This window comes from Octopus sinensis, linkage group LG14, assembly GCF_006345805.1.
Source record: "Octopus sinensis linkage group LG14, ASM634580v1, whole genome shotgun sequence".
NCBI lineage: Eukaryota > Metazoa > Mollusca > Cephalopoda > Octopoda > Octopodidae > Octopus > Octopus sinensis.
The window spans coordinates 57,840,049-57,853,781 of NC_043010.1; the positions used below are offsets into that span (position 1 = coordinate 57,840,049).

Sequence of the window (13,733 nt, forward strand, 5' to 3'; positions counted from 1 at the left end):
AAAGTGGTGAGGATATAGGTGACGGTGGTGGTGGTTCTAGCTGTGGTGGTGGTTGTGATGGTAGTGGTAGTGGTGTTAAGGTCTCTAGAATTATTCTAAAAGTCAAAATACAAAACATTACACACTGACAACAACACCGCAACAATGACAGTACACTAACAACAACAGCAACAACAACAGCATGGCTCAATGTGCCACCACACACTGCGTCACATGTTAAGAAGGTGGCCACACTTGCAGTCACTTGAGCTGTTAATCAAACCGAGTAATGTTTATATAAAAGAGACACAGTCAACTGTCTGATAACAGACAGGATGGTCATATTGGAATGGCTATGAGCATAGATTGACTCTCTTTGCACTGACCTAATAAACTAAGGTTTAAATAGCAACAGACAATATAACACAACACACTACAGCATTCTATGTCTCCCTTTGAACTTCCTCACAACACATATGTATATATATATATATATATATATATATATACACATACACACATATATACATACACATACATATGTATATCATCATCATCCTTTAACGTCTGTTTTCCATGCTGGCATGGGTTGGACAATTTGCTTGAGGCCTGGAGAGCCAGTGGCTGCACCAGGCTCCAGTCTGATCTGGCAGTGTTTCTACAGCTGGATGCCCTTCCTAATGCCAACCACTCTGAGAGTGTAGTGGGTGCTTTTTATGTACTACCGACACAGGGACCAGTCAGGCAGGCCTGGCATCGATCATTTTTGGATTGTGCTTTTTAAGTGCCACCAGCACAGGAGCCAGTTATGGGGGCCCTGTCCACAGCTATGATATTGGTTTTACTTGACTCGACAGGTCTTCTCAAGCATATATCACACAACGCATCAGGAGTACTCTTAACTGGGCTGGACGTGCGTGGCTGCGATCTCACTTTAGTTGCTGGATCTTCTCAATCACAGCATATCTCTAAAGGTCTCGGTCTCCTGTCATTACCGCTGTGAGGCCCAATGTTCAATGTTCATGCTTCACCAGCCCATCCCATGTCTTCCACAGGTTCCTTCAACAGTTAGCGAGTGGCACTTGCTCACACAGCTGTCCTCATCCATATGTAACACACGACCATACCAATGCAGTCATCACTCTTGTACACCAAATTTGATGCTTCTTATGCCCAACTTTTCTCTCAGGGCCGCTTACACTCTGCCGTGTATGCACACTGACATTACACATCCAGCAGATCATATATATATATATATACACACACATGCATACACATATATATGTGCACACACATATATACATACACATACATACATATACATGTATGTGTATCAAACTGTTCAACCCACACCAGCATGGAAATTGGACATTAAATGATGATGATGATGATGATACATATCATGTGATCACATGAGTGACCAAGCTATCAGATGCTGTCATACATCGGTGGTTACAATGTACGCACACAGACACACCTCATACACATACACGCACACACACATGCACGCACACACAGACACACATACACAGACAGAAGCATACCAAAGCCTAGCTGTGAGTGAAGTAAGAAGAATGTAAACACATTGTTATTACGCTTTTGATGTGCAGAAAGACGAATAAAGGGATCTCCTGGTGGACTGTTTCATGATTCATTGTCCTCTCAACAGAGAAAACATACTCTCTCCAAACACTGTTGCCATAGTGTGATAATGGCTACAACACACACACACACACACACACATGCACATACACACAGTACACCAGTTATGCACATATACCCCCCCCACACACACACAGCAGATACTCACATGTACAAGGAATGCACACATACCATATGCACACACACAAATACATGCACAGCAAATACAAATGCATAGATAAACACACACACACACACATAACAGAAGTAAATAGACATCACATAAAACATTGTTTTATGTTTAACTTGAAAAGGTTTATATTTCATATTAATTGACATTTTTATGCTTCAGGTTCTAAATGTGAGTGCTTAATCATGTCACATGCAAAAGAAGCTTTGGCACTGTCCAAATTTCCAGTCTGAAGATGGACTTAGCATAAAACCACAGAAAACCTTGGGATCCTGGTTTCTACGGCTAATAGAGTGATTGTGCAATTCACCAGAGAGGGGAAGGTGTCCACATCACCTCACCCAGGTCGATCAGAGCCCTCTCACAGGACTCTTTGTTTCGTTAAGAGGATAATCCTCATTGCAAGGTCTCTGACATAGCACAACAAGTTGATGTCAGTCTCAACAGCTGTGAGGTATCTCCACAAACTTGGCTACTATGGCAGAACAGCAAGAAGGAAGCCATCTCTTCGACCGGCCAATATCAAGTGGAGAAAAGATTAGGCCAGTGAGATGGTGGAGAAGCCACTAGCATTTTGGGACACTATCATATTCTTTCATGAGTCCAAATTTGCTGTATTTTCTGACAGTTGTCGAGTGTGGATCTGGAGACTCTGTGATCAAGAATTTGAAGTGAAAAGATTGCTGCCAACAATAAAACATAGCAGCTATTCTGTGATAGTCTAGAGAGAAATTTGGAGTAATGGTCAATCAGAGCTGGTGGAGTGTGAGGGAAACATAAGCTCAGATAAATATATGTCCATATTGCAGAAAGGACTCCTTCCAATCGTCTCCAGTGGTGAAATGATTAAAGAAAACTCTTTATTTATGGAAGATGGGACGCTTTGACACATGACTAAAAAGACTCAAGATTGGTTGAAAGAGAATGGCATTAAAAAGCTTCCGTGGCCAGTCACCAGGTATGAACCCTATGGAACACCTCTGGGGCATAACGAACAGGACACTTCTTCATAAGAACAAGAAAGCATCTTCAAAGCCAGAACTTTTAAGATTACTGCATGAAACTTGGCAAGAAATTTACACAGGAATGAGAAGGAGTAAACATTATGGCGATAAGTATTCTTCCTTTTTTAATTTTTTTTCTAGTTTTGTTCAATAAGTTTATAACGTACGTAGTGGTTTTTACTAAATAATCTTATTAAACACTATTAACTTAGGTTTGACATAAAAATGGTAATTTATACTTGTATAGATAGGGGTAAATCTTGCACTAAATTATTAATTCCCATAATGTTTATTTAGACATGTTGTAGGATTTGATGTAGTTATAATTTAGTCATTGATGATTTCCTTAGGTTTAGCATTTTCTGTTTATATTGGAATTGTTATTGAGGTGTTTAATCTTTTGAAAATATATTTGTAATTTATATATTTATATTTTTATTTTTATTTAATATGACTTTTAGTATGTATTTTTAACTTTGACCCATAAATAATTATAAGATAAATAGTCTGAGGACACACTGGTGGATAAGGTGTAGCCTTGATACACACCCCACCAGTGCAGAAACATGTGTAGCATTGATTACAAATACATTCTTTCCCCACAGAACAATAACAGGTAAGTTATATATTTTTTCAACTAATTTTATTGTATTTTATTGTATTTTAATTGCTTATATTATTTTATTGGATGTAGATTTCTATGTGTATTCCATACAATAAAGTTATCCCAAAATAGGAGTTCCAGTTCTATTGGCAAAATCCCAAATTTGTAATATATATATATATGGGGTGGGGGGTCACGGTCGAAATTTAATTGCAATGGCATGCTGTAAGATGTGAAAGATGAGCAGTGCATGAAGTTTTAAGGAAATATTTACTTTTACTCGTTACATTATACAATACCTTGCCTCGACTGGCAGGTGATAAAATCGTAAAGTATGCAAAGTAAAAAAGTTAATTTCAGCCTGTGTGTTCGTATTGTAGTAGTAAACCATAGAGAGAGAGAGAGAGAGAGAGAGAGAGAGAGAGAGAGAGATGGTAATGTGCAGAGAAGACAAAGTGAGTTAATGAAAGTGAGAGAGAGTGAGGGAAGTTGGGTCTCATAGCTGCTGACAGTAAATGTCATTTCTCCATTTAACCATTGTCTTTACTCGCTGCTTTGCTGTGGATCAGGATTCTAGCATTCTGCTCCCTAACTGGTGATAGCTGTCTCTGATTTGAGTTTGTCACTCATTAACTAACTGACTGAGTTGTCACAAGCCAACTAACTCAGTTGTCACCAAGTCACTAACTTATGTCTTTATTTGTCAATGTATAACACACAGAAAGGGGACAAGACAATACAAAACATTTAGGTTTGGGATTATGACTTAATGGAAATCGGAATATGAAATCGGAAAAATGAAGTCGAATTGTATAATGAAATTGAGAATCATATAAAACTTTCTGTGATTATATTTTTGGGTTCATGTTCAACTTGCCGTTTTTTCCTCACCACCTTTTTTCTGCTTATTACTTTTCCTTTCTGATAAGACTGGCTACAACAGCATGGCCCCATTTACTCTCAACTTCCTTACAACATTTGTCCATCTTTTCATATATGTACTTTGAGGCAGGCACCTCTTCTCCAGAGTAATCTTTTTAAATAGGCGGTAGGTAAAAATACCAACCAATCCACGTCTGGATATGAAGTTGCATGCCTCAATTCCTCTTCCACACTAACTGTCTTTTGCTTGCGGGTTCTTGCTTTTATAACTATCCAGAAGGAGACATATTGTTGCGGAACAGTAGATTTAGTTGGTGGTACTTGTTATCTTAATTCTAGTGTTTGGTGGCTTATAAGAGGTTAGAAAGGTCAAGTGGCAAAGACATTATTTTGCTTAGCTAAGGCATCTGGCAAATGTAAACTGATGTCACTGAAAAAATTTGTTTTACCATGAGGAAAGTGCTGGTGAAGTGTTGATTTAAATTTGGCTATCTAGGATTGAATCTACATCATGCCTGGAAGATCCACTACACACACACACACACACATACACACACACACACACACACACACACACACACACACACACACACACACATATATATATGTGTGTATATGTATGTGTATAAATATATATAATCAAAATAATCACCCCATTTGATTTATATGGTTAATACCATACCAAATTCTGGTGCCATTAACTTAAGTACCATATTCATCTGAATCTAAATTTTTGCTGAACTTATATATATATATATATATATATATACATTGTATTTGTGTTGTTGTATAATTAATGTGACTTTAGAGGGATATATTATCTGGGCATATACCATGGTAGTTCTTAGTTGTTATAATTATAGCAAATATATATATGTATAGGTATATATATATCTGTATCTGATATGTATGTATGTATGTATATAATATAAATGAGTGAGTATCATATGTGGAGAGAGAGAGAGAGAGAGAGAGACTGTGCTGTGGTGAAGCAGAAGATATTAAAACAATGGCAATAAGAATGAAGGAGGAGTTGACAATAAGCCAGGGATTAGGAGAAAGTGTTTTTATGAGGGAAGATTTATTAGTAAAGGAGGGGGAGGGGAGGGGGTGGAAAGACATGAAATTGAAAGAAGGCCAAGGAAGGGAAACTGTTATGTGATGGTAAGTTGTGTATGAAGAGACTTAAAGTAAACGTTGACGGTGAGCCAAAGTTTGAGAACAAATTGTGATTGAGAGAAATCTTTTCCAATGGACGCTGACTTTACCGAGGGAGGGTTAAATATTTCAGGCTTTGCAACCAATCAGCTGTCCCTGATTCATTATATTTATTTATTTGGTTTTTTTATAACACTAATGGGATACTACTGTGTTTGGGGTTATTAGATCTTTAATAGTTTTGCTATTTGAGAGAGTGACAAGGGATGGCTGCTAATTTGGCACAGAACAAATAGCACAGGGGACTCCACTCAAAGAACATTGTTTCTTCTAATTTCCTGACATTGTTTACATTCTTCACCAATGTAGCTCACCAACATGCACACACACATGCATGCATGCACACACATGCATGCATGCACACACGCTAGTCTTTTGCACAATCCTCTTCCACTGAAATTCTGCTCACAAGATATTGACCAATTTAAAGGTAAGACACTAGTCCAAGGTACTATTTATTGCCCAAGGTACCACCCATGGCCCTTGGTACCCTTTATTTGCCCTGAGGTACCATCCATTCAGCAGTGTGAACCTGGAAGTTTATTGTTGTGGGATGAATTTGTTAACAACATTCGTAAATGAAAGGGGTTTCATCTAATCGATTAATTAGTCATAAAAAGACGTGACAAGCCCATAGCTGACGAGCTCATTGTGGTTGATGTCTGGCATGACTTTCTGTTTTCAGGGGAAGAGTAGGGGAACATTAAAATGAAGTTCTTGGAAAGAATGAATGGGGAAAAAAATAAATCTTAGGGGCCAAAGTGAATGACTCTCTTGTTGTTGTTTAGCCTCTGCTCACTTCTGATTAAACAGGACATTCCATCCTTGACATTCCATCCAATTGATTATTTCAGACAATGTGTGACTATGACTAATTTAACTGATGCATTCATTAATTTTGTTTTTAATATGATTGAATGTGGACTGAGGATGGTTTGACTACTATTTTTAACAAATCAAAAGTTGGATCACAGTAATAGAAAAATGTATATTTAGGTGGGTTTGGATGATAATGGTACCCACTTCATAGGGAGGTATTTCAATTTATCATTGACATATTATTTCATTTGTAAATTTCCCTGCTTATCACAACCACACACCAACGTATTCCTGGTTTACACTCTTGATTTCAGCATAATTAAGTTTTGTCCCCTGACCCCTAAATAAACATACACTTCCATATAACACACCTCGCTTGCAATGTATTCTATATATCATGGTATTTAAATAACTCCATATTTTTATTAAAATAGGGACTTAGTCATAGTTAACCCTGGAAATTCCTTGAAGACAATTAGCAGATGCTTTTGCCAATAAGAGAAGCCAAATACCAAGTATTCAACAACATCATCATCATTTAACATCCATTTTCCATGCTGGCATGGGTTGGATGGTTTGACTGAGGTCTAGAGAGCTAGCGGCTGCACCAGGCTCCAATCTGATCTGGAAGAGTTTCTACAGCTGGATGCCCTTCCTAATGCCAACCACTCTGAGAGTGTAGTCGGTGCTTTTTACGTGCAACTGGCAAAGGAGCCAGTCAGGGGCTTGGTATTGATCATGTTCGGATAGTGCTTTTTACATGCCACAGCACTGGAGCCAGTCAGGGAACACTGGCCACAGCTACGATATCAGTTTTACTTGACTCAACATGTCCTCTCAAGCATATATATTGCCCGATGTGTTAGGGGCACTCAACTGGGCCAGACATGCATGGCTGTGATTTCACTTTACTTGCCGGATCTTCTCAATCACAGAAAAGGTCTCAGTCTCATGTAAGCATTAATAATGAATAAGCAGATTAAATGAACTGACCTCTTTAAAAATTTGATTCTGGGTAATGTTGATGGTTCCTGAGGATATTGTATAAGATTCCATAACTTGGTAGATGTAGAGTCTAGTTTGGTGAAAGGGGTAAAGTGTTCCTTTGAGTTGTAGAACAGGATGTAGAATATAGACGGAGGCAGCAGGTCATGGTAAATATTCCGTGGTGGCAGTTAGTGGGTGTCTCCTATGGAATGGGTAAAGAAACAAAGACATTATAAAAATCTTTGTTAAGATCTTCTTTCTCTATTGGCCACAAGGGCTGCCTAAACGTCTGGGGCAAAAGAGAAAGGGCAGCAGAAATTAGAAATGCATAAACAATAAAACAATAACAATTTACATAAAAACATCTTTGCAAAATATTCACTGCGGATGGGGGTGGGGGTCATCACCCAGGAGCAACTAAGGAGCCTCATAGATTCTGAGCCACCCTACTTACTGGGAGCACCATGGTATATTGATCTCTATATTGATGGATTATTTGAATTAGTAGAGCCAGGCACTAGGGTCAATCATCTATCCCCTTCCTCTCACCCCCGAGAGGGAGGTCTTGTGGTCAATGGGAGAAATGTATGTAACTTTAATGTCTAAGACAGACACAAACAGATAATAGGGTTAGAATAGGGTTACTTTATAAGCCCCAGAAGAATGAAATGTAAAGTTGAGCTCAGTAGAATGTGGACTCAGAATGTGACGGTGAGTATGTAAATACTAAAAGGTATTTCCTCCTGCATCCAACCAATTCTGCCATGTTTACTTCCATTTTGGCAAACATTTATTGGACACTTTTTTCATGGAAATGGAAGGAAAAGAAAATATTAGCCTCATCAAGATTTCAACTCAGATATAAGATGTCAAAATAAGTACTTGCTACATGTCATCATTCTAATTTTAAAATATAGAAGTCACATGACCTATCACATGTCCTCTCACATGTGTTGGAATTCATTCAGTTATTTATACTGCACTTCTTTGAATATTTGTCATCTTGTGATAAAGGCAATGGAGTTCAGCAACATTTATCTATCACTATATGTATGTGTACACACACACACACACACACATAATTACACGGAAAGAGTAGACCAAAAAAGACGTAGGGAGAAGTGGTGAGAAAGGATCTTCGGCTGCTATGCCTCACTGAGGAAATGACAAGGGACCAGGAGATGTGGCAATTTGCTGTACTTGATAAGATGTGTCAAGCTAAGTAAAAAAGTATGGTTCTTGCACACATACAGGGCTTGTCCCTTCAGGTGCTGATATCACTTAAAAGTACCCATGCTGGTGCTATACATAAATGCACCCATGTCAGTGACACGTAAATATATTTCTTTACTACCCACAAGAGGCTAAATACAGAGGGGACAAACAAGGACAGACAAACGGATTAAGTCGATTACATCGACCCCAGTGCATAACTGGTACTTAATTTATCGACCCTGAAAGAATGAAAGGCAAAGTCGACCTCGGCACGTAAATAGCACCCAGTATAATCTGCTAAGTGGTTGGCATAAGGAAGGGCATTCAGGCGTAAAAACCATGCCACAATAGACAGTTGGCATGTGGACACCACCCTCCTAGCCAGCTCCATATCAACCCATCAACCAATGCCAGCATGAAGAGTGGACATTAAACAATGATGATGATGATGATGTCTGTGTGTGTGTGTGTAGATACACACATCTGTGTGTGCACACATGCACACATGTATGGTTCATGTAAATGCTGTTGTACTAAATGGTGAATGCAAAATTTCTCACTGAACTGAAATTTATTAACCCATGCTAGCATGGAAAATGGATGTTAAATAATGATAATGATGATGATGATGAAAGAAAACATGGATGTAATAATTAGCGAACCTCAAAGAAAAATTTGGAGGTAATTTCATAGAATCACACGAAACTTTACTTCCTTGAGTCACTTGTGTAAATTGTAAATAGAAAATTAGGAAATAAATGTATGCTCCATTACGTTATGTATTAAGATAGATGAATAGGCAAACAGACAGATAGATATGTATGTATAGATAGGTAGATAGACATGGATTATTAGGTAGGTAGATAGATAGGTAGATGGTAGGTAGGTAGGTAGGTAGAAAGATTTCAAAAGAGAGAAAGAAGGTGGATGTGAGTATGGTGGTGAAAGAGAGAGATAGAGAAAAGAACTGTGAACAATCTTTTAGCAAGATAAGTCTTAGACTCCAAGCTTCACCTATTCATTTAAAGATGGCACTAGTGTTGTGTTATAGAAATATGTGGCTGGATAGAAGAGAAGGCAGGGGGGTGGGAGACAGGGAGACATTTGTACACACCTACTCTACTGCACAAATTAATCTTGAACACCTTTCTGGCCCTCCAGTAGAAGAGAGGGGAAAAAATAAAAAAAATAAATACATTTCATTTACTTTGGCATGTATTTAAATGACTGCTTCTGTGTCTACGTGTGTATTTGTGTGTGTATGTGTATCTGTCTGTGTGTATTTATGTACATATATATCTTCAGCCACATTTACATATATAGATCTTCATAGAAACATTTATGCACATGTATGCGTGTGTGTGTGTGTATATGTGTGTGTGTATATATGTAAATGTATATATATATTTGCATATATATATATATATATATATATTATATATATATATATATACATATATGTATATATGTAAATGTATTTATATAAGTATGTTTAATATATATATATGTTTATGTTTATATATATACATATATGTTTATATATATATGTTTGTGTATATATATTTGTGTATATTTATACATATGTGCAAATGTAGATATATGTAGATTTCCAAATTGCTGTATGTTTGATTATGTGACTGCTTATTTACATTCGTAAACATCTGTATTTGGCTATATAAAAACATGTACACGCACACATGCACACACACACACACACACATACACACATACACGCACGCACTCACATATCCATGCACACACACACAGGCTTATCTCAGTGCCAACACTAATCTTCTCTACATACATGCATTCATATACGCACACACATGCAATTAAACAGCTAAACCATTAATAGCAGCTGTTTGTATAAGGGTGGGGATTGGGGGTGGGGCGGGAAGAAGGAGATGGAATAACAACAACAACAACAACAACAGCAGCAGCAAGAATGCCGACCTCGGCAAGGTTTATCGGAAAGTAAATTAAATAGGAAATTTGCGGAGAAAAAGAATAAAGAATAGTTTAAACAACAAACCGAATGAAATGAGGCAAAAACTCATTCAATAAACAATTATACAAATATATACATACATACATAGTGTGTGTGTGTGTGTTTATGTATATGTATGTATATGTATGTACGTATATATATATCTATTTATATATATATATATCTTTATATATATATCTTTATATATATATATCTTCATATATATATATATATATATATATATATATATATATATAATATATATATATATGTATATATGTATATATATGTATACACACATACACACATACATACACATAATTAAATCACAATGTCTCCTCCCAGCACATGCTATAACTCTTATCATCATCATCATCATCACCACCATCATCATCATCACCACCACCATCATCATCATCACTTCTCTCTCCAACACCAACACCCCAGCACTAAAACTCTACTATATCTCCTCCTCAACTACTACTACTACTACTACAACAACAACACTATCGCCATTTTTATTGCTATACTACAACCAACGCTATACACATTACCACCATTTCACCACCATACTATCATCATCGTACCACTACCATCACCACCACCACCACCACACGGCTATACTATCTCCCATACACTATGCTAGTGAATCAATAAAGGTACAGTAGAGACACTAATTAATTTTGGTGTAGAAACGTCCCTGGAGCTCTTTGACACTACTACTACTACTACTGCTGCTGCTGCTGCTACTACTACTACTACCACCACCACTTCCACTACCCCTACTGTTGCTGTTGTTACTGTTGTGGTTGGGGATATAGTGGTAATTGTTAGTGATGGTGAAGTTATTGGTGGTGGTGGTAGTGTTGGTGGCAGGGGGGGTGATAGTGGAGGTAATAGTGTGGCAGTTGTGGTAGAAAGGTAGGGTATTGTGGGGGTAGGAAGGTAAAGGGGGGTAGTAGCAGGTGGAATTGGTAGTGGGTAGTGTTGGTAGGTGGAGGAGGTGGTGATGGTGAATGGGGGTAGAAGAAGCAAGGGTGGGTAAATGGGGTAGAGGTGGAAGGGGTGGTAAGTGGAGGTAGTAAACACCAGAGAAGAAATAACCACATCCCCTCCTGCCCCCCCCGTGTCTATTCCCACTTTCCCTCAACTCCCCCTTTACATCTTACACTCTCTCATCCTCATCTTACCCTCTACCCACTTACACCTCTATCCCACCCTTTTTTCCTCTCTCTCTCTCACTCACTTTACCCTTTTATTACCTCAAGTCTTACCCCCCCTCTTCTCTCCCTCTATCATCCCACTCTCTCTTACCTTCGCTCTCTCTCTCTCTCTGTCATCCTTTCTCTCTCCCTTCTACCATCTCCGCACTCCCCCCCCCCGCTACCATTTTAACTTCCTCATCACTCCATTGTTATCAACCTCAGTTGTTTTTATTACTTTTGTTGTAATCATCACCCCCCGCCCCTCCTCCTACTACTACTACCACCACCACCACCACCACCACCACCACTACTACTCAGCTCAAGGGACCTTTAGGCTGTGACATTAATTGGATCTATTCTCTTTGCTATATACACACCTTAACAACTCACTCTGCAGACTCACACATACGTTCATAAGCACATACATACATACACATACAAGCATTTATATGTGTATGTGTGCGTACATATATACGTACATACTAGCATGTATACACATGTAAAGTAGATATACACACACACTGTTATGTATAAGAAAACATACTTCATATATAGAGGTACTTACACACAAAACAGGCAAACACATTTGTAAATATATATGTAAATGTATCCATACATCCACACAAACATGTATCTATATATATACATACACACACACATATATATTATATTTATATATATATGGGTATAAACCATACATTGATCATATATATATATATAAATATATATATACATACACACATACATACACACACACACACATGTACATTTACACATACCCAAGACATAAACATGGAGAAAATGCCTCCGCATGCATATCTACGTATATATTCATTAATTCTCATTTTGAAAATAGTTATGTGTATATTTGTATGTGCCAACGTGTATGTATGTGTATATGTGTGTGTTCTTTCGGGTGATCCGGTAGCCTCTTACCATTATGTTTCACTACTATGTAGCCGTCTCCTCAGACAGAGGAAAAAATGAAAATCATGATAAATGCAAGAACCACTTACTATGGCAGTGGATCGACCAAGGTATACATGGTAGTTGAATGGTTGCATGGTGAGAAAGTGTGTGTAGGGGGGATGGCACCTGATTACCCATGGTATTTACATGTACACATATAAGTGCAGGCAAACACATACACAAGCCTTCAACCCAGAGTCAGCAGAAAAGTTCAGTAGGCTGAAAGATTGAGAAGCAGTGCTCCCTATATTTTCAGAGGTAGCAATTACTGGTACCTGTTGAAAGGGAAGGTAAAGGGAAGTATATGGTGACAAGTTACCAACTGCTCGAGTATTATTTTCTACTCCAGGCACAAAGCCTGAAATTTTTAGAGAGGGAGCCAGTCAATTAGATTGACCCAGTACGCAACTGGTACTTAATTTAGCAATGAAAGGCAAAGTCGACCTTGGTGGAAATTGAACTCAGAACGTAAAGACAGATGAAATATCGCTAAACATTTTACCTGGCGTGCTAACGTTTCTGCCAGCTCGCCGCCTTCAACTGCTGCTAGAATATTGGTTAACAGGTGAAGAAGTGAGAGGAGTTAAGCAGGGGGACACAATGAGAGATTAAAATCAAAAACTCAAAATCAAAAATTAAAAATCAAGCATTAAAGAGTAAGAAAGTGTTTGAATCCCATCCTCCAAATGTTGTATTGGTGTAGCGTCTGTTGTTCACGTTGGTGTGTTGTGGTTCCTGAGATTTTCCTTGATACTTCAGGAATCAAACTCAGAATCTTGGGGTTAGTAGCCCTGCTCTTAACCACTACGCCATATGCCCATGGGCATATGGCGTAGTGGTTAAGAGAAAATGGTGGTGAATATGAGTTGGGACGAATGGCAGTTATGGAGTTCATGTTATAAATCCCTTTACCAAATGCATGACTTTTCAACTGACCCAGGTTAAGGGTCTGCATAAGCCAGTATGTATTTATGGTCCTACGTATGTATGGGGACGATGGAGAAACAACAAATTATAAACCCTTTTCTCATCT

General features: G+C 38.1%; 1 protein-coding gene across 2 annotated transcripts in view; it reads right to left on the minus strand.

The window, feature by feature from the left end:
* The window catches only part of LOC115219369 (protocadherin gamma-A11), a 51,980-nt gene extending 44,454 nt beyond the window's left edge, over nucleotides 1-7,526 (minus strand). For both annotated transcript variants that reach the window (XM_036509078.1, XM_036509077.1), the window contains exon 1: nucleotides 7,331-7,526. The gene's annotated coding sequence lies outside the window, so the exon portion shown is untranslated. The remainder of the gene's footprint in view (nucleotides 1-7,330) is intronic.
* Between the last annotated feature and the right edge of the window lie 6,207 nt (nucleotides 7,527-13,733).